The 25,697-nt window shown below is 36.3% G+C and overlaps 1 long non-coding RNA gene across 2 annotated transcripts in view; it reads right to left on the bottom strand.

The window, feature by feature from the left end:
- The window catches only part of LOC122238726, a 47,242-nt gene that overhangs the window by 21,344 nt on the left and 201 nt on the right, over positions 1–25,697 (bottom strand). The window contains exons 2-4 of one of the 2 annotated variants that reach the window (XR_006217842.1): positions 25,515–25,660; positions 24,400–24,506; positions 9,508–9,606 (exon numbers count right to left, since the gene is read on the bottom strand). This is a non-coding gene — a long non-coding RNA (uncharacterized LOC122238726). The remainder of the gene's footprint in view (positions 1–9,507; positions 9,607–24,399; positions 24,507–25,514; positions 25,661–25,697) is intronic. The other variant, XR_006217843.1, reaches the window with a different exon arrangement.

The following is a 25,697-nucleotide window of genomic DNA, read 5'->3' as shown; positions in this document are numbered from 1 at the left end:
CATCTTGTTATGGAGGAAGTAGCCATGTAAGGTGAAAGAGATAACTGATATTTTATTTTAATGTAATAATAGAGAAACATAGTTTAATTATGCTTGTTAGGAATGGGAAGGTAAAAAACAGAACTGGTAAGTATAGTAGACCTTATTAGTGAAGAAAGAAGAAAAAAGAGAATGAAAAGATAACTGCTCATGTCAGTGAAAGGAAAAGAAATTAGGGGGAAAATAAAGAGTAAACATGCCACAAAATAAGGCAAAGCAATAAAAATGACCTGTGAAACTACCGACTTTCACGATTAAAAACCAGGGAATTGTCAGCTTGGGTGAAAAAAAAAAAATCTAGCAAAACTTATTTCAAACAAAGAGAAGGGAAATTGTTTAAAACAAGGCCCCAGGCAAAATTATACCAGGCAAATAAAAACCAAAAGAAAGCAAATGTGGCAAAATTAAAACAAGAAAACAAGATCAAGTGAAAATTCTAGGCAAATGCATTAAGCTATATAATGATAAAGCAAACAAAAACATATGCACTAAATAATATTATCAATGAAATATACAAAACAGAAACTAGAAATGACAAAAATATATTTTTTTGAATTGAATTATTTGACAGAACTGGGTGCACATAAACTAATATAAATAAGAAGCTTTAGATTTATAGGTAGAAACTTATGCTCAACAGACTACACATTCTCATATCTACAATTGTAGATATTGATCATATACTTCATCAAAACAGAAAATGATGTATTTTTTAGGGGTGCCTGGGTGGTTTATTTGGTTAGGTGTCTGACTTCAGCTCAGGTCACAATCTCGGGGTTCATTAGTTTGAGCCCCGCGTCAGGCTCTGTTCTGACAGCTCAGAGCATGAGGCCTGCTTTGGATTCTGGGTCTCTTTCTCTACCCCTCTCCTGCTCACGCTCTGTCTCTCTCTCTCAAAAATAAATAAACACTAAAAAAAAAAAACCCCCAAAAAACAAAAAAACACGTTAAATCAGAGAAGGCTGCCAGTGCTTACAAAAGGACCATAAATTAAACTAGACACACACAGTGAGATGTGTACTTTTTTTTCCTAATAAACTGCATTTTTTTTTTTAGGAGAGTTTTAGATTTACAGGAAAATTGCAAAGTTAGTACAAGACAATTGCCATATACTTTTCACCCAGTTTTCCCTAATATCAACATCTTAAATTAGTATGGTACATTTATTATAATTAATGAACCAATATTGATACATTACCATTCACCAAAGTCTATACAAATATATAAAGTCTTCATTCAGATTTTCTTAGTTTTTACCAAATGTCCTTTAACTGTTTCAGGGTCTCATTCAGAATACCACATTGCATTTAGTTGTGAAGAGTATTGGTTAGGTATTTTGTAGGATGTCTCTCATTTTTTTTTTTTTCCTGATATTTTCTTACTAGTTAGACTAGCATTGTGGGCTTTGAGAGGAAGACTACAGGGATAAAGTGCTGTTTTCATTGCCTCATATCAAGGGCATGTACTGTCAACATGACTTAAACTATTGATGTTAACGTTGATTCCCTGGCTGAGGTATTGTTTTTTAGGTTTCTTCACTGCAAAGTTAGTCTTTTTCTTCTTCCTTCCCATATTGTAATTTGTGGAAAGAAGTCACTGTCTATACATAACCCACGCTTAAGGAGTAGGAGTTATGCTGTATTTCCTCAAAAGTAGAGTATCTACATAAATTATTTATAATTCTTCCATATGAGAGGTTTGTCTCTTCTCCATTTATTTATTCAATCATTAGTTTCTATTAGTATGGACTCATAGGCATTTATTTTATACGGACTTTTAATCCAATGCTGCTGTATATTGTTGCTTGTATTGTACCAGTTTTGTTCATTGGGAGCTCCTTCAGTTTGCTTCCATGTCTCTTTGACATATCCCCATCATTGTGAGTTGTTGCTTTATTTTGAGCACTTCCTTACTTTCTAACACTACAAGATGATCTAGTTCATGTTGTGTATTTCCTGCACCAATCCCAGGAACAGCTCTTTATCCAAGGATCCCTCTTTTTTTCTTTTCTTTTTTTAACTGGAGAATGATCCCAGAAACCAGATCTACCTGCTAGATGTGCTCTCTGCTTTTGAAGCATCATTGCTTCTAGACCCCCTTAGCTGATAGAGCAAGGAAATACATATATATATATATATATATATACACACTAACCTGTGTATATACATACATATATCTATAAATATTTCTATATGTAACCATCTGAATCCATATTTAATTAAACCTGAATTCATACTGATGTCTCCAGCTTTAATCCTTTACCACATGGATCCTTCTAACCGCCTCCACTTGTTTATCTGTAAACCTCACTCCAATGGTGAGATACCTGGCTCCCACTATCTGCCATCTTAGTTTTTCAGTTCTAACACACATGAATAGCAGTATTAGAATTGCTAACCTACACTGCTGTGGAGAAAAAAAAATTATCAACTAAGTATTGTCCTTATGTACAGATTTTTTTGCCTTTAGTCTGATAGACCCCAGATAGTTCTAGAGTTATTAGGTCAGCACATTTTTGCCTGATCCTCTACACTTGCTTTTCAGTTTGTTAATTTTTGTTTATTTGTTTGTTTATCATATCTCAGATCTATACTATTTTTAAGTTATTTATTTTGAGAGACAGAGAGAGAGAGAAGGGAAGGGGCAGAGAGAGAGGGAGAAAGAGAATCCCAAGCAGGCTCCATGCTCAGCACAGAGCCCAACAGGGCTCAAACTCACGAACCATGAGATCATGACCTGAGCTGAAATCAAGAGTCATATGCTTAACCGACTGAGCCACCCAGGCGCCCCAGATCTATATTTGCATGGGGTCAATGTTTGGAGAATTTTAGTCACCTGGTTTCTGTACAGTTCTAGGGCTTGTCAAAAATAGAGACACGCCCATTTGGGGTTGGTCTTCGTGTTCAAACAGTTATATCACAAAGAGAAAAATAATAATAAAGTCCTCAAAATACAGGCATCAGCCAAAAACTTTCATTGTTCCTTTATTCTATCTCAAACACAGTGATAAGCATATTGAGATATTGTTTGCACTGTTCCTGCCCTCTGCTTAAAGGTGGGATTCTTTTTTGTTGTTGGTGTTTATTTATTTTGAGAGAGACAGAGAGCTTGCACATACATGGGGGAGGGGCAGAGAGAGGGAGAGAGATGATTCCAAGCAGGCTCCCTGCTGTCAGTATAGAGCCCAATGTGGGGCTCGAAATCATGAACTGTGAGGTCATGAATTGAGCCAAAATTAAGAGTCAGACACTCAACTAACTGAGCCACCCAGGTGCCCCAGAGGTGGGATTCTTTAATTTTTCATGGTTTGGAGTTTTCAGAGATGGGAGTGAATAACAAATGGCTTGCTCAACACCTAGAGCAGAGCCTTTACCAGCAGGACTGGTTTAATGTCAGAAGGGGTAAAGGTGTTCTAATCCCTTTTATTACCTTCTCCAGGGAAGAAAACATATGCCTATGGTGAGACCTACTCATAATCCTCAGGCCTCATATGGGGCACTGAAGCCAAGCTCCTCATCCTTCATAGAAACAGAAAAAACTGGACTGATGCCTCAATAAAGGTGCTTTGAGCTTAGGATTTACACATTGCCAGAAACTCTCTTCCCCAGCAGAGTTAGTGCCTTATTTACTAGGACGGGGCCATGGAACTTGAGAGTTCTTTGAGTAAGAACAACAGACAAAAATCATAGTCCATTAATCTCACCTACTTCTCATGTGGAAGGAAAAAAATCATTACATGGTGGTGGCAGATATTTTGAGTTCCCCAAATGAGATTTTTTTGAAGGTGTCCCATAAGGCATTCATCTCTCCACTCTAAAAAGATCACTTACCAAAAAATCCCACAAAATATTGTCAGAATCACAAACAGCTTTGTGGGTGGACTCATCCAAATGTTGAAAGTTCCTGGGTTTTAAATTCAACATTTGAGGAGTCCTCTGGAAGTGCTCAGTAGGATAGTTGGGAAATCAGCCTAGTCTATCTAGGTGATTCTGGGAAGATTCTTTTAAAATGGTTACTAATGCTCTCACTAGTCTCAAAATAGTCCTGTAAATACCATATTTTGAAGTGAGTTAGATTGTTCCATGAGAAAGTCATTTTCTAGGCAATTCCCTATAGAAGTAGTAATTTTATTTCAACACCTACAGAGATAATCCTGGTAATGCCTCAGTACAAGACATCCCCAGGAGAATTATCATTTCAGATAATGAAGGAAAGATTACTCCATGTGTGACCTGTCAGAGTTGTTACCATGGTGATCATTGGATATATTTGTCCATATACTGACCCTATTAGTGCCCTCCTGGGACCATTTCCACATTCCCGTGACACGTATTTCTCTTTAAGATGACAGTGAATTTTAACTGATTATCTGCACCTCTAAGGTTTACATCTATCAACCCTATTATGTCCCTAGAGCAACAATGAAGAAGTATAATATAACTTTTCTCAGGAAGCAACCCAGATTCAACAATAGGATTTGTGTTTATCAGTTTTGCCAAATATATATGGTGTGTGTTAAATAAATTACAATATATAATACATAGTTTATCACCTTTCTTTGCAGACAGCTTCTATCCTTCTGTACCATACCTGAGCAGACTCTAGTGTTCCTAGAAGCCCTTAGTCATATTTTCCCTTATAAATATGAAACAACCTGACACACTACTTTTTCTCTCACTTAAGAAAAACATGCAAAAAAAAGTGACTTTGCTTTTCTTTTTCTTAAGTAAGTCACACCAAGATTTATGTGTGCATTAGTCAGTAGTGGTAACAATGGCAGTTCTATCCAGAAAGCCAGGTAGATGCGTGGATTAGGGTAGAACATAAGCAAAATACAGTACAAAGCACATAATTTATATTATTGAGAATAAGATTGTTTTGAAATTCATAGTGTGAAAATGATTTCCTTATGTATCCTTTGTTATTGATTATTAAAAACCTTTATATTCCATTTTTTCCAATCTGAGTGATTACCAGTAATATGTTGTACAGTTTATAGATGAAATATAAACCTTGATTAAAGAGATAGTATAATACAGAGGTTAAGAAGGCAGGCTCTGGGAGTGCTTGGGTGGTTCAGTCGGTTGAGCGTCTGACTTCTGTTCAGGTCATGATCTCACAGTTCATGAGTTCAAGCCCCGCACTGGGCTCTGTGCTGACAGCTCAGGGCCTGGGGCCTGCTTTGGTTCTGTGTCTCCCTCTCTCTCTGCTCCTTCCCTGCTCACACTCTGTCTCTCTCTCAAAAATAAATAAAGATTTTTAAAAATTAAAAAAAAAGAAGGCAGGCTCTGGAACTAGAATGTGTTGTTGTTGCTTTAATTTTAGAGAAAGAGAAGCACAAGCAGGGGAGAGTGGCAGAGGGGGAGATAGAGAGAGACAGAGAGAGAGAGAGAGAGACAGAGGAGCAGGGGGAGAGAGAGAGAATCTTAATCAGGCTCCACGCTCAGTGCTCAGTGCAGAGCTTGATGCAGGGCTCAATCCCATGATCCAGGGATCATGACTTGAGTTGACATCAAGAGTCGGACACTCAACCAACAGACCACTCAAATACCCAAAGATTGGTTTTGAATCCAGCCTTACTAACTACCAAATGGTGTTGTGTGACTCTGAGCATGTTATTTATCTTTTCCTCTTTGGAAAAATAGGAATAGGAATAGGAATAGGAATAGGAATAGGAATAGGAATAGGAAATAGGAATAGGAAAACCTACTTCTACATCATAGAGTTGTAGTGAACATTTCAAATTAATTAATGATGTCAGCTGCTTGGAACAAAGCCTGGAACAGAGTAATCATTTAATAAATGTTAGTAATGCATTATTATGGATATATCATGCCATAATCAGTTTTAACTTGTGTGGTTTTAAATATTACTCATGAACTATTTGGTACTTATAACTAAATAGGAGCTACAGAATATATAGACTTCCTAATCATCTGGTTTAATATGTTACAGCTCATAGCAAAACTTGGAAGAAATTGAAAAATAAGACTAATTTTCTTTGAAATTACAGATTGAGTATCTACCACTAGTGGAGCAGTAATGCATAATCTAAATTATAATCCATGTAAAGCTGGATCTGATAGCTCTCACTCTGAAATCATCCTGAACATGGTATATATAGAAAACAAACATAGAAATAAAAATCATATTACAACATCCCTAAATATTTGGAAAGCAACTTAATTTACCAATGTCTTCTCCAAAGATATAAAAAAAACCTTTCAGTAATAATACACAACAGAATTTCTTTAAATCCTTTTTTTCCACTTATCTTTCTAGAGTCCTGCACCACATGTTAAAGCAGATTGCCCTAAATTGTAATCTTCAGAACTCCTCCAAATATCCCCTTAGAGTGATCCTTAACTTTCTTGCCCTCCTTTTCTTTATTTCTCCCTTTTCCATATTTTTCTTCTGTAATCAACTCTGTCATTTCCAACTAAAGCAATTTAACTAGCCCAAACTCCTTTCAATTCTTCCCTCACCTGGTACCCTGATCTGCACAAAAAAAACCCAAGAATTTAAGACGCAAAAGAGAATTATTTACAGTGGGCAAGGAAAGAAAGAGGATATGAAAGTATTTTAATATTTTTTTCTGCAAAAAATGGAGTTGTAAAACAGGAAAAAATTAGAAGTTATGATAATATGGACATACATTTATGTAAATTTTTAGAATTTATTTTCAACCATTGCTTGTGTTTACATTCACCTGGCAAGATAACTATGAAAAAGTAGCTATCAGCGCAAATCATTCTTCTTTAGACATATGGGAAGCTTTGTAAGACTGAAGTCTATTTTTAGAAAAAATAAAGATCAATTAATTTTAATTAAAAAGTAATAATTCATTACACCTTAAAGTAGTTACATATTAGTGGTGGTATAATTAAGCATGTGTTTTGGATAGTATCCTTTCTTTCCAAAAGTTAAAAATAATCATAAAATTCTGTTGCATCAGAATATTTAGCAGAGTTATCCTTTTTGAATCTTTGAATCACTTTTTGAATCTCCAATCATTTTATTTATTTATTTTTATCATTATTTATTAAAAAAACTTTACTTATTTTGACAGAGAGTGCACAAGCAGGGGAGAGGAGCAGAGGGAGAGAGAGAGAATCTTACGCAGGCTCCACATAGTGCAGAGCCTGAGGCTGGGCTCAATCCCATGACCCTGGGATCATGACCTGAGCCAAAATTAAGAGTCAGATGGTCAACTAGCTGAGCGACCCGGGCGACCAACCTCTGATCATTTTATATCTTATTTTGTTGAAACAAAAATGAGAGAATGGGGAACTTAAAGCATTGTCAAATGATTCTTTAAATTCAGTAAGGAAGAATTTCTGCTAATTTGAAACATTCTATCGAACAAGAAAGAAAAAAGGACGGTCAGAACAGCAACACTGAATAGTACTCAGTTCAATAAATCTTATTTATTTTCCAGTGTCTCTGATATAGCTTATTGCTGATATGTTCTTTCATCACGAGAAAGTAGAATCAGGAGTGGATAATTCGATAGAAGATGAAGTTATTACCAAGTGATAAAATGTTTGATTGCTTTATACTACTTACTGCCTAAATACGCCCCCAAATCAGCTTTTAGGTTAGGAATAATTTTTCAAATATGTTACAGATGGTATAATAATTTGAAAAATGGTTTGAGGTTCAAATGAAGATAAACCAGTAGTTGAAAATATGTTTCATGTAACAAGTCTAGGTATTTCATCCTAGGGATGAACTGATACTTAGTTTGGTTCATATTTACAAACAGCTTATTGAAGAATCAAGTACAGTCTCTCAGAGCATTGGTTTGGATATTTAGAAGAAAGTTCTGATCTATGTTGTTATTCATAGGGAGGCATTTTCCTGAAATACATTGATCTTCTGAAATAAAACAGCACACAATCACCAACAGACATATGAAAAGATGATTATCATCACTTATCAGGGAAATACAAATCAAAACTACAATGAGATATCACCTTAAACCTGTCAGAATGGCTAAAATCAACTGTACAAGAAACCATAGGTGTTGGCAAGGATGTGGAGAAAAAGTAAACCTCATGCACTGTTGGTGAGTATGCAAACTGGTACAGCCACTGTGGAAAACAGTATGGAGGTTCCTCAAAAAGTTAAAAAAAGAATTACTTTATGATCTAGCAGTCATACTACTAGGTATTTACTGAAAGAATACAAAAGCACTAATTCAGAGGGATACATGCACCTCTATGATTATAACAGCATTATTTACAATAGCCAAGATATGGAAGCAGCCAAGTGTCTATTTGACTGATGAATGGATAAAGATAGCTATATATATGATGAAATATTACTCAACCATAAAAAAGAATGGAATCTTGCCATTTGCAATTACATGGATGGAGTTAGTATAATGCTAAGTGAGTCAGAGAAACACAAATACCATATGATTTCACTCAAATGTGGGATTTGAGAAAAAGAGGCAAAGGAAAAAAATTAGAGACAACTCAAGAAACAGACTCAATTATAGAGAACAAACTGATGGTTACCAGAGGGATGGGGTGTGGGTTAAATAGGTAATGAAGATGAAGGAATGCACTTGTCGTGATGAGCACTGGGTTAATTATGAAATTTTTGAATCACCATCTTGTACAGCTAATACAATATTAGCTGTACCCGAAGCTAATCTAGCACTGTATGTTTAACTGGAATTAAAATAAAAACTTAAAAATAATAAAGAATTACACAATTAATAGTGACACTCTTTTGAACATTAACCTCATATCTGACTTTTGCTGCACATTATCACACTTTATTCAAAGCCTTAACAGCTAGGTATCAAAAAATATATATTTATCTTGCCTTTTTTTTTGCTGTAGAAAATAGTTTAAAGTAGATCTAAGTGTTAGACCATTGGGAAAAAATTAATCATTTAATTTTTCACTGCATAAACTTCTGTTTCCATCACAACTACATTTTAACAATTTTGCATAGTGAGTATATAAGTAGTGCTTTAACTGTGAGAAGTTGGCCCAGAAAAAAATTAACGTTGTTGAGTGGGAAGACAAATTCTCATTTAAGCACTATTATAAAATCCAAGTGATTTAGAGAAAATTCTGATCCCTTTAGCCTGGTTTTAAGATAATGTTAAGACTCATTCTGCAGGGTTATCCTTAATTCCTGTTACTGACATTTAGCAACTTCTGAAGACATGTGCAGAATATACTTTGTGCTACATTATGGCCCTTACCATAAAAGTGTACACAGGATACAAGTAAAAAATTTTCTATTGGCTGTTTTTTGTACCCATGTGAAATTATTCTTTAGTAATATTTAAGGCCAAGAGAAACAAAGAATTCAACATAAGGTAGAGAGAAGCAACTGCAAGTTCTCAATTGCCAAGATAAATTATGTGTTTTGTTTTTGCAGAAAATTAAATGGCAAGATATGGAGTAATGGGGGCAGGATGCTGGTCACCATTTACTGTTTACTCACAGGTTCCTGAGAGTGTCTGCCCTGTTTTGAACTATGCCATGAAGTAGCTGAGAGCAGAGTACTTTCTTCACTGGGATTCTAATCCTCCTTTAGGTCTATCTAATGTGGTTGAAAAAGAAATAACAAACGTTAAAATTTTTACCATGAATAAGCACTACCTTGATATCAAAAAGTAGGACCAGACTTTTGGTAGACATAGGTTAACTAACAAGCAACAGAAGAACACATAAAATATGTTTTTCTTTTCCATTTGTTTACTAACTTGGAAGGTGAAATATTTCCATATGACTGGTTATTGGACAAGGTAGAGAATTTTAAAGACTCTATCAAAGATATTATGAATTATTAACATTCTTCCCCAACCTGTCTAGTTGAGAAAAACTAATGAAGTATTGGTTGAATAATTATGCAACATTAGGTAGAATCATTTGAGGGAACAAATTTTATTTCACTTTATGCTTGCTTTCTTTCTTAAAAAAAAACATTTAAAACTAGTGAGTTTAGGTATTTTTTTTTTAGTATTTTTTGCGGGTGTCTTGATTTTTCCGTAAGTGAATAACATTGTATTTTGTCTCTTAAAAGCCCCCTTTTTCCATCCACATGCCATGTGTTTTAGATTTCTTGAATGCAAGAACTTACAATACCATGCAATCATTCTTTCTTTTATGTCTACTGCAGTCAATTGCAGTTATGGTGGGAATCAATGAACATCATTGTTGTGTCTATGTTTTGACATTTGAAATAAAGTGTAAACACACTTCAGAGAAAACTACACAGGAAGCCAGTATGACACCTAAGACATATTAAAGGTACTAAGATTTTGGATTCTATAACTATCTTTGTGGTATGTAAAATTTAAAAATGCTAGGTTTGTCACAGTTTTACTCAAACCACTTCCATGCACTTCCTACCACTTCTTCTTGGAGTAAAAAAAAAAAAAAAAAAAAGTTGAGGAAAAAAGACTCAGTGACGACATTTCATATTTTACTGCTAATTAAAATCTTTAGGGTTTATATAGGTTTCTTTGCACAAGTAAAAATATTACTTTAGGCTTTTTATTAAATATATTTTGTTTGGATAAGCAAATCCATAAATATTATTGACTCAAGGAAGGTTAGTTAAAGTTGGCTGACTACCAAGAAACCTTGTAAGACAGCCCAGCCTTGGACAATTTACTGCAGTCTGACTTTCGGGTCTGACACAATGTTTCAGGCTTTAAAATTTTTAATTTTTTTTTTTGTCAATGAGCCCCATTTGAAAAACTAGAAATTCATTCAAAGTGGATCAAGTAAAAATGTCATATATCTACAGGCCACAGGAGAATCTCCTGGAAAGAAATTCATAATGAAGCACCAAACCTGAAGAATGGCAAGTCAAGTATTTTTCTAGTTTTCTTTCTTTATCCGTACTTCCAGGTGTATATTTAAAAATTTTTCCTCTTTGTAGACATACCCTATCTATCTTCTCTCCTTCTCTCCTTGCTTATATTGTTGAAGTCAACTTATTAATTCTCAAAGAGAAATATAAGTCCCAAAGTCCAGTGCCTTGGTTTCTCCCGTAGGTAAACTTCAAGGTATAAAATAATTGGCAGATAGTTTGGTAAGCATGGAATCAGATTGGGTGACTAGGTATGTCTATATAACTTTCCAATAGTGGCCCCTTCTTTGAAATTGTATCCATCTCAGGGCTCTTGTTGAAGTGATGGACTTGGGTGGTCATATTTATATCACGTGATCCCATCATAGGTAGACAATCCGAATCTAGACCTAATCATTCAGTCTCAATGTTTAGAATTTGAACCAAGGGACACAGACCAAACATTGGTTTCGAAAATGTGCCTACTGGATTTTTCTTGTGAAGTCAGTGCCAGAACTGGCTCTTTGGAGAGCCTGAGCAAACAGCAAGCAGAAGTCATAAGGGAAGAAGAGGAGAAATTAAGAACAATCTGCAAGGAGGAAAATGGAGCAAATACATAAATCTAAGTAGAGAGAAGGATCTTTGTGGTCCTACAGAGTAAAAAACTTACGCAGTAATGACCAGACTTTGAAAGCTGGCTTTGGGTCCTAAATTTGTTTGCTTGAAATTTCCCTGTTGCCTTTGTGTGTTTTCACTTGATCTACTTTTGGTGAATTTCTGTACTTGTAGCAAATATGTCATACACTTACACAAACATATTTTTTATGTTTCAAAGTGAAACATATACATAATTTAAAAGCCAAATAGTAACACAGGGCTTCTAATGAAAAGTAGCAAGTAGACCACTGCTTCATTTCCTCCTCACTCCCAAACAACTTCTCTCCTGAATAAACCACTTTCAACTGTCAGCTTCTTTTAGAATTTACTTCTATATTCCTAAAACTTTTGTTCAAATTCCTATTTCTCATTCTATAAATTTTAGCATTATAAATTGATTTCCTACTGTGAAAGCAGGGGATTTAACTGCCTTTTACCAACTGCCATCCATTCATCTACCATATTTACATCATAATTTCTGGTGAAATCAACTTTCAGTTTTCACATTATGACTCTAGTTATGTATTATTACTGTGCACATATGGCTCACTTCTGAGACATTAATTGTGCAATGGTTACACTTCCTTTTGGAGTTAATAACTGCCTCATTTTGGGGAGGTTTGGACTTTTATATAACTGTCATTAATTTTTCCCCAAACTCTACAACAAAAATCCAAAAAAAGCTAAAAGAAACTTTTGACATAGTTTAAAAAATTAGGAAATCTGTCAGTTTCCTTCAGATCTCAGAAAAATCACTCTAAGTTTTCCCAATGCCATTTTTTGGAGAGACTATTTTTTTTCTCCATTGAGTATTCTTGGCTCCTTTGCCAAATATTAGTTGACTGTATCGTAAGGGTTTATTTCCAGGCTCTTGATTCTGTTCCTCGGGTCTATGTTGTCTATTTTTATGCTAGTACCATGTTGTTTTGATTACTGTATGTTTGTAATATAATTTGAAATCAGGAAGTGTTATGCCTTCAGCTTTATTCATTCTTTTATGACTGCTTTGGCTATTCTTTTGATCCATGAACATGGAGTATCTTTCCATTTGCTTGTGTCTTCAATTTTTTTTTCATCCAAGTCTTACAGTTTTTAGTGTACAGATTTTTTACTTGTGTGCTTAAACTTATCCCTAATTAATTGTTTTTGATGGTATTGTGAATGGGATTTTTTTCTTTATTGCTTTTTCAGATGTTTTATTGTTAGTGTTTAAGAACACAACTAACTTCTATATATTGATTTTATAGCTTGCAACTTTACCGAATTTCTTCATTAGTTCTAACAGTCTACCAAAAGTGGAGTCTTTAGAATTTTCTAGATATAAAAGATCATATCATCAGCAAACAAAGACAATTTTACTGCCTTTCCAATTTGAATGCCTTCCATTTCTTTTTCTTGTTTGATTGCTCCAGTTAGAACTTCCAGTAGTATGCTGAAGTAGAGTGGTGAGAGTAGGCATTGAAGTACAGTAGTGCAGGCTGGTGACAGAAGACAGGGCCTGATCTGGGCCCACAAACAGTTGTGGGGACCCTGGGTATTGGAGTGCTCTCTCATGTCCATATAGTCTCCCTTGGGCATGTGCACTGCAGTGCTGTGTGCACTGTGTGCTAATGACAGGTATCAGGTTGGCAATGAACAAGTGCACAGCTGGATGGACTAGCCCCCAAAGCGCGTAAGGTGGTAGAAGTCAGCTGCAGGGGTCTAGGCCATCATCCTGTGGTAGGGCAGCTACAGAGGACTGGGTTAGATGTCAGTGTGGTTTCCAGGCTCTAGCGGCGGGGGGGGGGGGGGGGGAGTGGGGGCTGGCATTAGTGAATACAAATGCCTGTGGGACAAAAGCTAATGAAAACTGCAAAGGGTCCTCCATGGCAGCAGTGCTATTAGTTTCTTCAGTAGTGAAATCTGCTGTCTTAGTCTGCAGAGCAGGTCACTGCGAACCAGTGTCTCCCACTGTGTGGCTACTACTGGTAGCCCCTGCTTTTCTTTCTTGTGCCAGGCTGTGTCTCTAGTTTCTATATGTCTCAGCTTTTTGTGGGCCTGGGAGAGGGGAAGCCTAAACAGGACCTTCATGTGGTGCTCCCAGAGGCTAGGGAGGCTAGATGCTCACCCTCCTTTTCCTTTCCTGGTAAGGGGAACTCCTACTAGCTGGGAGATTTCCTCTTAGCCCTAAGCAATGCTAGCTTGGAGGATGGGATGATGCTGGCAAAACAAGGCTGTCTTCTTTTTCTTCTAGAGTAGTTATTCCCAGTTTTTCTTTGTTTCACTATGTTGCTAAAGTGGACACCAGAACTTCCCCACAGCTGTTTTTGTTTATGGATATCTGTCTAATTGATCTCTTGGAAGATGGAGACTGGGGTCTCACTCCAGACTATCAATCAGTTCTGCTATTCTGATATTTCTCTTTACCATTATCCAAATTATTTCCTCACTTCTCTTCTATGTTCATTAATTCATTCATTCATTCATTGAACAAATATTCCAGAAAGTTATGTGCCAGGCCGTATTATGGGTACTGGAGACTTACATCAAGTCTCTTCTTCTATAGAGCTAAAGTTCTAGTGAGAGAAGCATAACATAAAAAAATGGAGTTGGATGTTAAACCAGACGTTTCTATACAGGCACCAATGTAAAAGAGCTATGACATTCCAAGGAGGAGTATAAAAATCAATATTAAAGTTTTTAGAGGAGAGAATTGAAAAGTTTTTGCATGATCATTCACTGCTCAGGAAATAATCAGATTTTGTAAAAAGTGGAGAGAACTTTGTGAAAATGACTGCGAAAGAGTATTAAATTTATTATTTTAATATAAGGTAGCCAGTAAAAGATCTTTCTTTACTGATATCTATCTGTTTTATTGATATTTGGGCAGAGAGCTAAAAGCAAGTGAAAGAATCAGCTACATGCGTATTTGAAAGGAAGTGTATTCTAGCCAGGGGGAACCAAAACATAATGGCCTTAGATAAGAGAATGCTTAATGTATTTTAAGAATAGCACGAAAGAGGGGCACCTGGGTGGCTCAGTCGGTTAAGCATCCGACTTCAGCTCAGGTCATGATCTCTCGGTCCGTGAGTTCGAGCCCCGTGTCGGGCTCTGTGCTGACAGCTCGGAGCCTGGAGCCTGCTTCGGATTCTGTGTCTCCCTCTCTCTCTGACCCTCCCCTGTTCATTCTCTGTCTCTCTCTGTCTCAAAAATAAACGTTAAAAAAAAAAAAAAAAGAATAGCACGAAAGCCTGTAGGTATCAGAGTGACTAGGGGAGGATGGAGGGGAACAAGATGGAGATGCAATCAGAGAGGGAATTGATGGTGTCTTGGCTTGGGATGGTGTCACTGGACATGGTAAGAAGTGGACAGATTGTGGACTTGCTTGATAGTGGAGTTGGCAGCATTTCCTGATATCCTGACTATGGTACGTAACCAAATAAAGGAGTCAAGGATGATTTCAAAATTTTAGGCTGAGCAACTGAAAATGAGGGTGGGTCACTTACTCAGATGGGGGAGAGACTCAGGAAGTAAGAGAGGCAGAGCATCTTCAAATGTTGGATTTGGAAATGTTAAATTGTGAGAGTACATTTATCTACCTGAATGGAAATGTTCAATGGGCAGTTGTATATAAGAATCCACAGTTCAAGTGAAATGTCAGGGCTGGAGATAAAAGCTAGAGAGTCATCATAGTATACTTGGTATTTTAAAGTCATGGATCATTAAGTCTCTAGGTACAGATGCCTGAGTGTGATGAACTCTATCTTCTGACTCATTCCACTCTTCTTCTTCTTTTTTTATTTAATTTTGCAATTTCTTTTTTGTTTTTTTTTTTTTTGAGAGAAAGAGAGAGAGAGAGAGAGAGAGCGAGCATGAGTGGGTAAGGTGTAGAGGGAAGGAGACAAAGAATAAGAAGCAGGATCCAGGCTCTGACTGTCAGCACACAGCCCAAAGCAGGGCTCGAACCCACAAACCGTGAGATCATGACCTGAGCCGAAGTTGGATGCTTAACCAACTGAGCCACCCAGGCATCCCTAAAAACTTTTATTTTTAAGTAATCTCTAGATCCAACATGGGGGTTGAACTCACAACCCCAAGATCAAGAGTCACATGCTCTACCGATTGAGCCAGCCAGGTGCCCCCTTCAATTAAACTTTTAATTAAGTTGATATTTTATCCCTAGCTATTTGACCCCTATGTGTACCTCTCAGTTCTGGTCTTGGGTGGGAAAGGGGATTACTATTTATTGGGGTCCAAGTACCACTGACTTTTAAAAGGGCATTCTGTTTATAAAATGAAAGTATAAATATACATTAATAAAAATCAAATAGTATAGTGGGACTTATAACCAAAAGCAAGCCTTTCCACCTCATTGCTGCGCCAAGTCCATTCCAGTTTCAACTTCTCAGAGGCAACCATATTCAAATGTTTGTTTTTAATTGTCCTGATAATTTTCTCATTGATTCAGTATAACACAACCATGCCATTATTTTACCAACTTATCAATGTTAGAGATAATACATTGGCTTCTTTCTTCTATTGTGCATCAGGATTTAGTGTACTTCTATTATTCCTGTACTAAAGTTTTGTTAGGTCTAGCATTATATATACTAATATCACAATAATGGTAGAGGAAATTTTCACTCATAATTGTCAAATAAGTGTGTATGTATTGCCTAGGACATAATATGCATTGCACATTTTAGACAATAAATATTGAGTGAATATATATATTTTAGGTTCAAACTTTTCCACTTAAAATGTCAGCATTTCCCCTGTTATTAAACATTCACAGACACTTATTTTATTTTATTTTTTTTAATGTTTTATTTATTTTTGAAAGAGAGACAGAGACACAGTGTGAGTGGGGGAGGAGCAGAGAGAGAGGGAGACACAGAATCTGAAGCAGGCTCCAGGCTCTGAGCTGTCAGCACAGAGCCTGATGCGGGGCTCAAACTCATGAACCACAAGATCATGACCTGAGCCGAAGTCCAACGCTCAACTGACTGAGCCACCAAGGGGCCCCAGGACACATTTTTTAAAAATGGCTGACATTAATAATATATGGCTGCACGGTAATTTATTTAACCTTCAGCATATTATGAAATATTTAGGGGTTTTTCCTATCTCTTAAGAACACAAATAACTTGTCTGTAAACATCCTTATAATAAGACCATCAACTACATCTCTGATTCTTGGAGTAGATTCCTAGAAATGGAATTACTGATTCAAAAGTTCTTGCTACTGTGTGCCTGGATAGCTCAGTCAGTTAAGCGTCTGACTCTTGATTTTGCTCAGGTCATGATGTTACAGTCTTGAGATTGAGCCCTGTGTCCAGCTCCACACTGAGCATGGAGCCTGCTTGGGATTCTCTCTCTCCCTCTCACTCTGCTCCTCCCCTGCACGCATGCACATGCACACACATACACTCTCGTTCTCTCTCTTTCTCAAAATAAATAAGTAAACATTTAAAAAAGGTTCTTGGTACATATTGCCAGTTTCGTTTCCAAGAAGATTTTGCCTTTTTATACTAATAAAAGAGATTACTATAAAAGATTACCATAAAAGAGTAATCATCTCATTGCATATTACTAAATGCTAAATATGTGTAAGCTCTAAAACTATGCTAATTTTATAGATTTAAGATGGCTACCTTGTTTTAGCTCACAATTAAAAAAAAGTTTTTTTTAAGGTTTATATATTTTTGAGAGAGGGAAAGAGAGAGAGAGAGTGCTAGCAGAGGAAGGGCAGAGAGAGAGGGAGACACAGAATCTAAAGCAGTCTCCAGGCTCTGAGATGTCAGCACAGAGTCCCATGTGGGGCTCAAACTCACATACTGTGAGATCATGACCTGAACCAAAGTCAGACACTTAGCCTACTGAGCCACCCAGGTTCCCCAAGCTCGCAATTATTTTGATTGCCAGTGTTGCTGTAGATTTTTTTCTTATGTCCTATTACTCATTATTACATAACATTTTAATTTCTTCAGTTTAATATTTTATTATATCACTAATTTGAATTTTTTAATATTCAGAGAAGTACTTTATAAATTACTTCTTGGTTGTAACATTATTGGCTATTCTTTGCACTTTAAAAAATCTCAAAGGAAAGCAATATTAAGGATTAGCAATCTTATTAAAAGTTTACAGTGATATAAAATTTAGCTGGATGGCTAGTTAATATTTATTTTGCATTTGATTATATACTGTGGGTCTTGGAATTTCAATAAAACTTTTTGTTATTAAAATTTGTGTAATAGTCATTGCATATTACTGCCATCTTGAGGTGAGATGGTTTTTATAAGTTAGAAACTGACAATGGTTATTCTACTAATGTATTTGATGCTTTATGATCAATGTTTTAGTTTTGATCTTTCTTTCCCATGGTTTCCCACTTACTTTTTGTCATTTGAAATATCATTTGTGATATGTGCATGTTGCGTAATTAAAAAAAAATCCCTGTAGCAACCTATGATTAGGAGAGGTAGGCAGAGAAGATAGCAAGCTTTTCCACTGTATCTTTTTAATATTTATTTATTTATTTTGAGAGAGACAGAGTGAGCAGGAGAGGGGCAGAGAGTGAGCAGGAAAGGTGCAGAGAGAGAGGGGGAGAGAGAATCCCAAGCAAGCCCTGTGCTGACAGTGCAGAGCCTGACACAGGGCTCCATCTGAAGAATGGTGAGATCATGACCTGAGCCAAAATCAAGAGTCAGGTGCTTAACTGCTTAACTGACTGAGCCACCCAGATGCTCCTCCATGTATTACCAACAAAATACACATTTTAGCACTGATTGGTTCAGGCTGTGTCACCTGCCTATGTCTGTTTGGGGTTGAGAAAGGGAGCATCTTCCTCATGTGGCTTCAGTAATGAGAGACACATAAAGTGAATACAATGTTATACGTCAATAATATATCAACTTTAAAAAAGGATTAAAATTTTTTTTTTAATGTTTATTTATTTTTGAGAGAGAAAGCACAAGCGGGGTAGGGGCAGAGAGAGAGGGAGACACAGAATCTGAAGCAGGCTCCAGGCTCTGACCTGTCAGCACAGAGCCTGACGCGGGGCTCGAACTCACAAACTGTGAGATCATGACCTGAGCCAAAGTCGGACGCTTAACCGACTGAGCCACCCAGGTGCCCCTGGATTTTTATTTTTTAATGAGAGGCACAATCGGCTACTTCCCCCAAATTTGTGACAGGGTATAGGATTTTAGACAGTAAAAAAAAAAAAAAAATGTATCAATTATATTATCTTTGCTAAAAAAATTTCAATGGAGCCATTATCTGTAGGATAAAGTTTTACTCTTGTGATATTCCATACAATCTTGGTCTCTAATAATCTAGATGACTGTATATTTTTGAGAATTAATTACACAAAGATTCCTCAAACTTGTTTCCCAAATGAGCACTGGTATACCTGGACTAATCAGAGACTGCATGAACCTTGAAATTAATTACTAGTTCAAGTTGGGTATCAAGTAATATCATTTTATAACTATTTGGGTTTGAGCTTTCAGTTATACTATATAAACACACCAATTAAGGATTGTTTGAATTGTTTAAAATAGTGTTTGGTATAACAAAAAGAACCTTAGAAATATGTAATAGCTCTCATTCTTATATAAAACTATAAATAGTACTATGTAGTAATAAGTTACATTTCATTTTGTTTTTAGTATTCTTTCTTTTAGGATTATACATTTATTTGAAAGAAATGCTTTTATTGACAGAACAGTACCAGTCAGAACTGACTGACCTTATTTTCACTATATTAGCTTAATATTTCTTGGTTTTAAACATGTCTATGAACATGAAATTGTATGCTGAACTCTAAAATCAATAAAAGCAAAGAATTATGAATACTCTATGAATGATATAATGCATTATTTGTTTAGCACACTCTAAAATAATTTTTTAAAATTATTTATTTATTTTTTGAGACAGAGAGAGAAAGAGCATAAGTAGGGGAGGGGCAGAGAGAGGGAGACACAGAATCTGAAGCAGGCTTCAGGCTCTGAGCTGTCAGCACAGAGCCTGACGCGGGACTCGAACTCACAAACCGCGAGATCATGACCTGAGCCCAAGTCGGACACTTAACCGACTGAGCCACCCAGGTGCCCCTAAAATAATTTTTAAAAGTAGGTAGTTATAGGTATGTAAGAAGATGAGACATCAATGTCAAAGGTGAAAGTTTATGACTTATAGGCAGAATCTGACTAGTTGAATAAGTACAAAAAATATTCAAGCAGTCAGTCAGTTGTGGAAGTTTAAACTGGGTTCTTGATCAGCAGTGTCCATGGCTGATCAACTTCTTTTCCAGAATATATGGTGTTATTTGCCACAGTAGTGGGTACTGTAGATTGACTTGATCATCTTCAAACCCACATTCCTACTGTGCCTTTCTATTCTATAAAAGTTGTTGCACTATCAATGACATTTTTAGACTCCTTTGCACCTTGTGTTCTGGATGTGCGTTAGGTTCGGCAATTAAGTGCACTTGCACAAATTGGAAGGTAGATGTTTTATGTCTTGTCTCGGTTATATATACGGTGGTAAACATGGTCTTAGAAATGTGACATTTTCTGTAGTAGTATTTCATGATCTTATCTCCAGCTTCCTATGTGTTTGAAACAACTTCATTGGAGATGGTGGCCATATTTGAGTGCCCAGTAAAATGGCTCTGGGATTAGATGGATATTTCTGCTGATTGCAGAGGCTTCCAGACTTACGTCTCCTATCCCTGAATTTGGCTGTCACTTTGTGTTCACAAATTCAATAGTTCCATGGTAGCTCAGAAGTAATATTTCTATTGCAGGCTCAGTTTTGTAGTGCTCTAAGAATTTCTGGAGTCTCAGATTAAAGTCTTCTCTTGCCCTTCTAGTATTTTTGTAAACTCCTAAATACCTGCGTTTCTTAAAATACCTAGAGTGGTTTTCTGTTTCCTGACCTGAATCATGACGATTTATCCCTTTACTAAAAATGTATACAACTTGGAAAGTCAGGACAGTATTACCATAGCAATATGTGGCAGAGACTGCTAGCTATCCACCAACACCCATTCTCCTTTCTTCTCTTTGTAACTGAAGATCCTAGTTTTTCTTATCCAGGCCAAGACTTCATTTCTTAGCTTTGCTGCAGCTACCAGTGTTCATGTAACTGAATCTTGGCTAATGAGATGTAAATAGAAGTGATTTATGACACTTTCTGGTGATGCCCTTGCCCGTTTCTCTTCTCTACTGGCTGAGAAACAGGTGTGGTCATGAAGGTAGAGAAGCCACCTTGGGTCCAAAGATGAAAAATTCTTGTTGATGATGTCAAAGCTGCTCTACTAGCCTGGGAACTACTATATTTAGATAGCAACATAAGAGGTAAATAAGCCTGCCTGCCTGCCTTCCTTCCTTCCTTCCTTCTTTCTTTCTTTTTTTCTTTTCTTTTCTTTTCTTTTCTTTTCTTTTTCTTTCTTTCTTTCTTTCTTTCTTTCTTTCTTTCTTTCTTTCTTTCTTTCTTTCTTTCTTTCTTTTACTACTATATTTTTGCTCCCCCCCATTTCTTTACAGTGGCTTATATTGTAACCTAAATACAAGACATACGTGGACTTTGAGGTTTGAGGCCAAGTCTGAAAATGACTGCATGCTACTCTATTAACAGGTACGATTCCTATAAACATATGCCATATATTTATAGGAATGACTTAGAGTAATTCATCTACCATTTTTTAAAAAATTTTTATGTTTATTTTTGAGAGAAAGGGAGAGACAGAGTGTGAGCAGGGGAGGGGAAGAGAGAGAGGGAGACACAGAATCCAAAGCAGGCTCCAGGCTCTGAGCTGTCAGCACAGAACCCGACGCAGGGCTCAAACTCATGAACCGTGAGATCATGACCTGAGCCAAAGTCAGACACTTTACTGACTGAGCCACCCAAGGGCCCCACTCATCTACCATTCTTATATAAAAAGACTTCTGGCTGTGGGCTGGTAATATGCTCTTAAAACACAGAGTTGAGTAAAGTACTTAAAAGCTGTATTAAATCAAATCTTCAAAAGCAAAATTCAGTTATACTTGAGACTGAATGTATTGTAACCTTGCTTTCCGAAGAGTGAGCTTCTTGTCTTGCTCACATACTGTTAAAAGAAGAATTGATAGACAGGATAGGGCCATAGCTCAGAAGCCAAATCAGAATATTCCTTAGGCCAAGTTAGGTGGGATCAGTACATGAACTTTGTATAAAGGGAAAAATAGATACCTATACTAATTCAAATTCTTTATCCAGACATTGGAGAATATCCTCATTCTAAAACACTTACATTTTGGGTAAATGGCCAAATGCCATGTGAGACTTTTGGAAGAATTTTTCATCAGTAAGACTTTGGTTTTCATATCAAATGACAATATCCCTCTGGGGAAAAGCAAAGTCCACTCTGAAATGGGAAATCCCAGATATAGAGAAGGCTTTAATAATGATGTTAGAAGTTTATATTCTCATTTCACTCTGATTTATTGTCCGGAGGAAAAAAGAACCAATTTCAAGACTTAGAAAATTTGAAATACTTTACTTTCTTATTAGACTATATAAGTTGAATCTGACCAAGTTCTATGAAAATATTCAATTCAGAGCTGTGGAAATGGGCAACAATAATATTAATACTCTGTAGTTACTGAACACTGTCCTCAAATTGCAGGCCTCGGTTAGTCTTTTATCTTATGGCAAGTCCATGAGTTCTAAGCACTTTCTATGCCCACAGTCTAGTTAAAGCACCTTCTATGCCCATAATCTAGTTAAAGCAAACATATAAAAACCATGTTTTAGGTAATTAACATTGCTACTGTGGCCATGTATGTTTGGAACAACATCAGTGCCTTGGCAAAATTCCACAGGTACAAGGAAGACCAGCAGTTTATGCCATCATCAGAAACTCATTCTATTAGGAACAATATGTATTGGATAATGGGATAATATCTAATTGATCAAGTTAGGTTCTGTAGTTGATAGCATTCCTTTGGAAACAGACTCCAAGAATCTGAGATTTTTATGTAGTAGATTTATTAGTGTGTATTCTTGGAGACAATATCTGGTAGAAGTTTAGGAGGCAAAATTAGAAATAAGTTCAACTGTAATGCCCTCAGAACAGAGGCTTCAGGAATCATCTGAGGAGTTTTGAGACTGGGATGCTTCAGAGTTGTTCCAATTGAGACAAAAAGGATGGCCCATTAGATACCACAGTGACCAGTCATCATACATGAGCCTTCCTCAGGTAGAGAGCATAACTTTGAGCATGACCACTTCTTCTAACAGGGCAATGCCTGAAGAGGGACTCAGATGTAAAATATTAGCAGTCAATGCTCCAAGGATATGAAGGAATAAATGCTTTGTCTTAAAGGGCTGTGCATCAAGGCATCCTGTAGAGTCTTAGGGAATTTTAATGCAGGTGGCTTTAAGAAAGATGGTCAGAAGCAGTAGAAGCAGAGATGATAAAGAAAGAGACAAACTGAGTCATAAAAATGATAGGGTTATTATAGTATGGACAACAAGGTAATTAGTTTGCTACAACCGTTTTTTGATATCTTGAGAGGTTTTTGCATCTTTAACAATAACAAATGATATTTCAGTTCTTCATACATGCCAACTTTGCTGAAGCAATTGTGTTTTCTTTGTTCCTTAACAATCTGAAAAACCAAACCTAAAAAATAGATCTTAGGTATTCAATTTCGAAGTGCTTCCTATTCAAGGATATTTTATAAGGACACGTGCAGAAACCTTCTCTGGAAAATATTAAAGACTCTTGGAGAGATTAAGAATTTTGCTTACTTAAAGTTCAAAATTTTATCTTCCATTGAACTAAATAATGTTTGTGAAGTGGCATGCTATGTCCCTAACATCTTTTTCTTAAGTTGTATTTTTGCTGACACAAATATAGCTTCAACAGCTTTCTTTTAGATAATATTCATCTGGTTTATATTTCCCCACCTTTTTGGTTCTAACTTTTCTGTTTTTAGGGTTTTGATAAATAGCATATAGTTGGTTATTTTAAAATCCAGTCTGACAGTTCCTATAAGAGAAGGGCTAAGTTTGTTTAAATGTATCAGTATTTTGGACTTTTTCTATCATTTTTCTTTGTACATTTTAATTTTTCCTATTTTTCTTATGCTTCTGTTTTCTTTCTTGACTTTTTTTAATTGATTGAGGCTTCTGCTTTTCTCTACTTATTTCATTTTTTCCTTCCATTTTTTGAATTTAAATTCTATATTTCTAATTTTATAACGGTTACATTTGAAATTTTACCATGCCCATATGACCAAGTTCAATATCTTAAACTCCATTTAGAAGAATATAAGGGCACCTGGGTGGCTCAGTTGGTTAAGTTTCCTTGGCTCAGATCATGATCTCTTGGTTCATGAGTTTGAGCCGCACATCAGAGTCTTTGCTCTCAGCACGGAGCTTGTTTCAGATCCTCTGTCCCCTTTCTCTCTGCCCCTCCCTTGCTCTCTCTCTCTCTCTCTCTCTCTCTCTCAAAAATAAGTAAACATTAAAAAAAAAGAAAAATATAAGAATTTCAGAATACTTCAACCTATCATTACACTTCCTACTTACACATGGTTGTTTACAGTATTTTAGGGCTATGAATTTATACATTCACAAATTAGAATATTATAGATTATTATTATTTTACACAGACAATATTTATTGAGATTTGCTTAAATACATTACTATGCTCACTTGCTGTTTGGCTATCTTTCCTTCTTGCATCTCAGGTATTCTATTAAGGTTGTTTTTCTTTCTCCTAAGTTATATCCTTTGGAACAGTGGTTCTCAATCTGTGGTTCAAATCATCCCTGTTTCCCAAGAAGGCATTTTATAAATATGTGGGGACATTTTGTTATCACATGATTAGACGGTACTTACTGGCATTTGTAGTGTGAGCTATGGATGCTGAACATCTGGAATTACACACAGGACAATCTCCCACACAAAAGAATTGTTCTGGTTCCTTATGACTTTCAATGATCCTGCTGGACATGCAAAGTAGATGAAAAAACTCTTGATATGTATTTGAGTGTAGGAACTAATTCCATTTATATAAAAATATTTGGCACAGTTTTAACACACTGAATTTTCTAGGAATGCAACAACTAAATAGAATAAAGCTATTATTTTTTTGCTCTGAATTTTAACAGTAATAGCTTACATTTCAGAAAAATCCCACGACTAATAGCTATGTTAATCTTGATGTTTGAGGTGCCAGTACAACTCATCTGTGTTAATCTGAACATGGAGCTGGTTGCATTGCTCGTGATTCTACGAATGTGCACACACATACACATGCACATATAATACTAGATAGCTTCACTGACAAATACAGTTTGTTTACTCTGCTAGTATGTTTCTTTCCTAATGTAGTAGTGAGACAATCAAGATTAAGCATTCATTTTACTAAGAAACATGCTGTCAGAGTTGGCAAGGATATATCATACTTCTACTCTTGGAAGTAACAGCACAGACATCAAAGGAATCACTGATCCTGGCTAACATGTGAAGAATATTGGATGTTACCAGGAGAGTAAAATTTAAGCCAGATAAAGTAGAATTTATCTACATTAAACCACCCATCAATGGCTTGGGACTGACTATTCCATAGACACCAGGATCTGATTCTAAACTTTGTTGGGTTGGCTCCTTAGCTTGGACATGACCATGGTCTGAGGATTTATCTGGATTGGAAACTGGATGAAGGTCTATTATTATAATACACTGCATCTTCCTGCACAGTGATCCTCATATACATATCTCATGGTGTCACTATGGAATCCAACTGTGTCCTGCTACTTCCAAGATTAATCTCTCTCCTGTAAACGTGCCAAATATGACCCTTTCAATTGTGGCCGATTTGCTTCTGTAGCCTCTTCACCTCCTCCTTCCAGCCTACCAACTCGAGCACCTGAATGTTAATGCCTCTTTCTTCGCTTCTTTCCTTGCCTCTTCTATTGGGTTAAAAGGGGATTGGTTTCCACAACACCTACCTGGAGCATTTCTCTAACGTAACACTTAATCACACTTAACGGTGTAAACGTTGATTTTTTGGGGTGTGTCTGTCTGATTATGAGGGCATCTTCTCATAGTTCCTAGCAAGGTGCTTGGTTAAGGAGTAGGAGTCAACAGATGTTGGCTGTTAGAGAAAAACAACGGTGTAACATTTCAATACC

This window comes from Panthera tigris, chromosome B2 (assembly GCF_018350195.1).
Source record: "Panthera tigris isolate Pti1 chromosome B2, P.tigris_Pti1_mat1.1, whole genome shotgun sequence".
NCBI classification, from domain to species: domain Eukaryota; kingdom Metazoa; phylum Chordata; class Mammalia; order Carnivora; family Felidae; genus Panthera; species Panthera tigris.
This window is presented reverse-complemented; position numbering and strand designations above follow the sequence as displayed.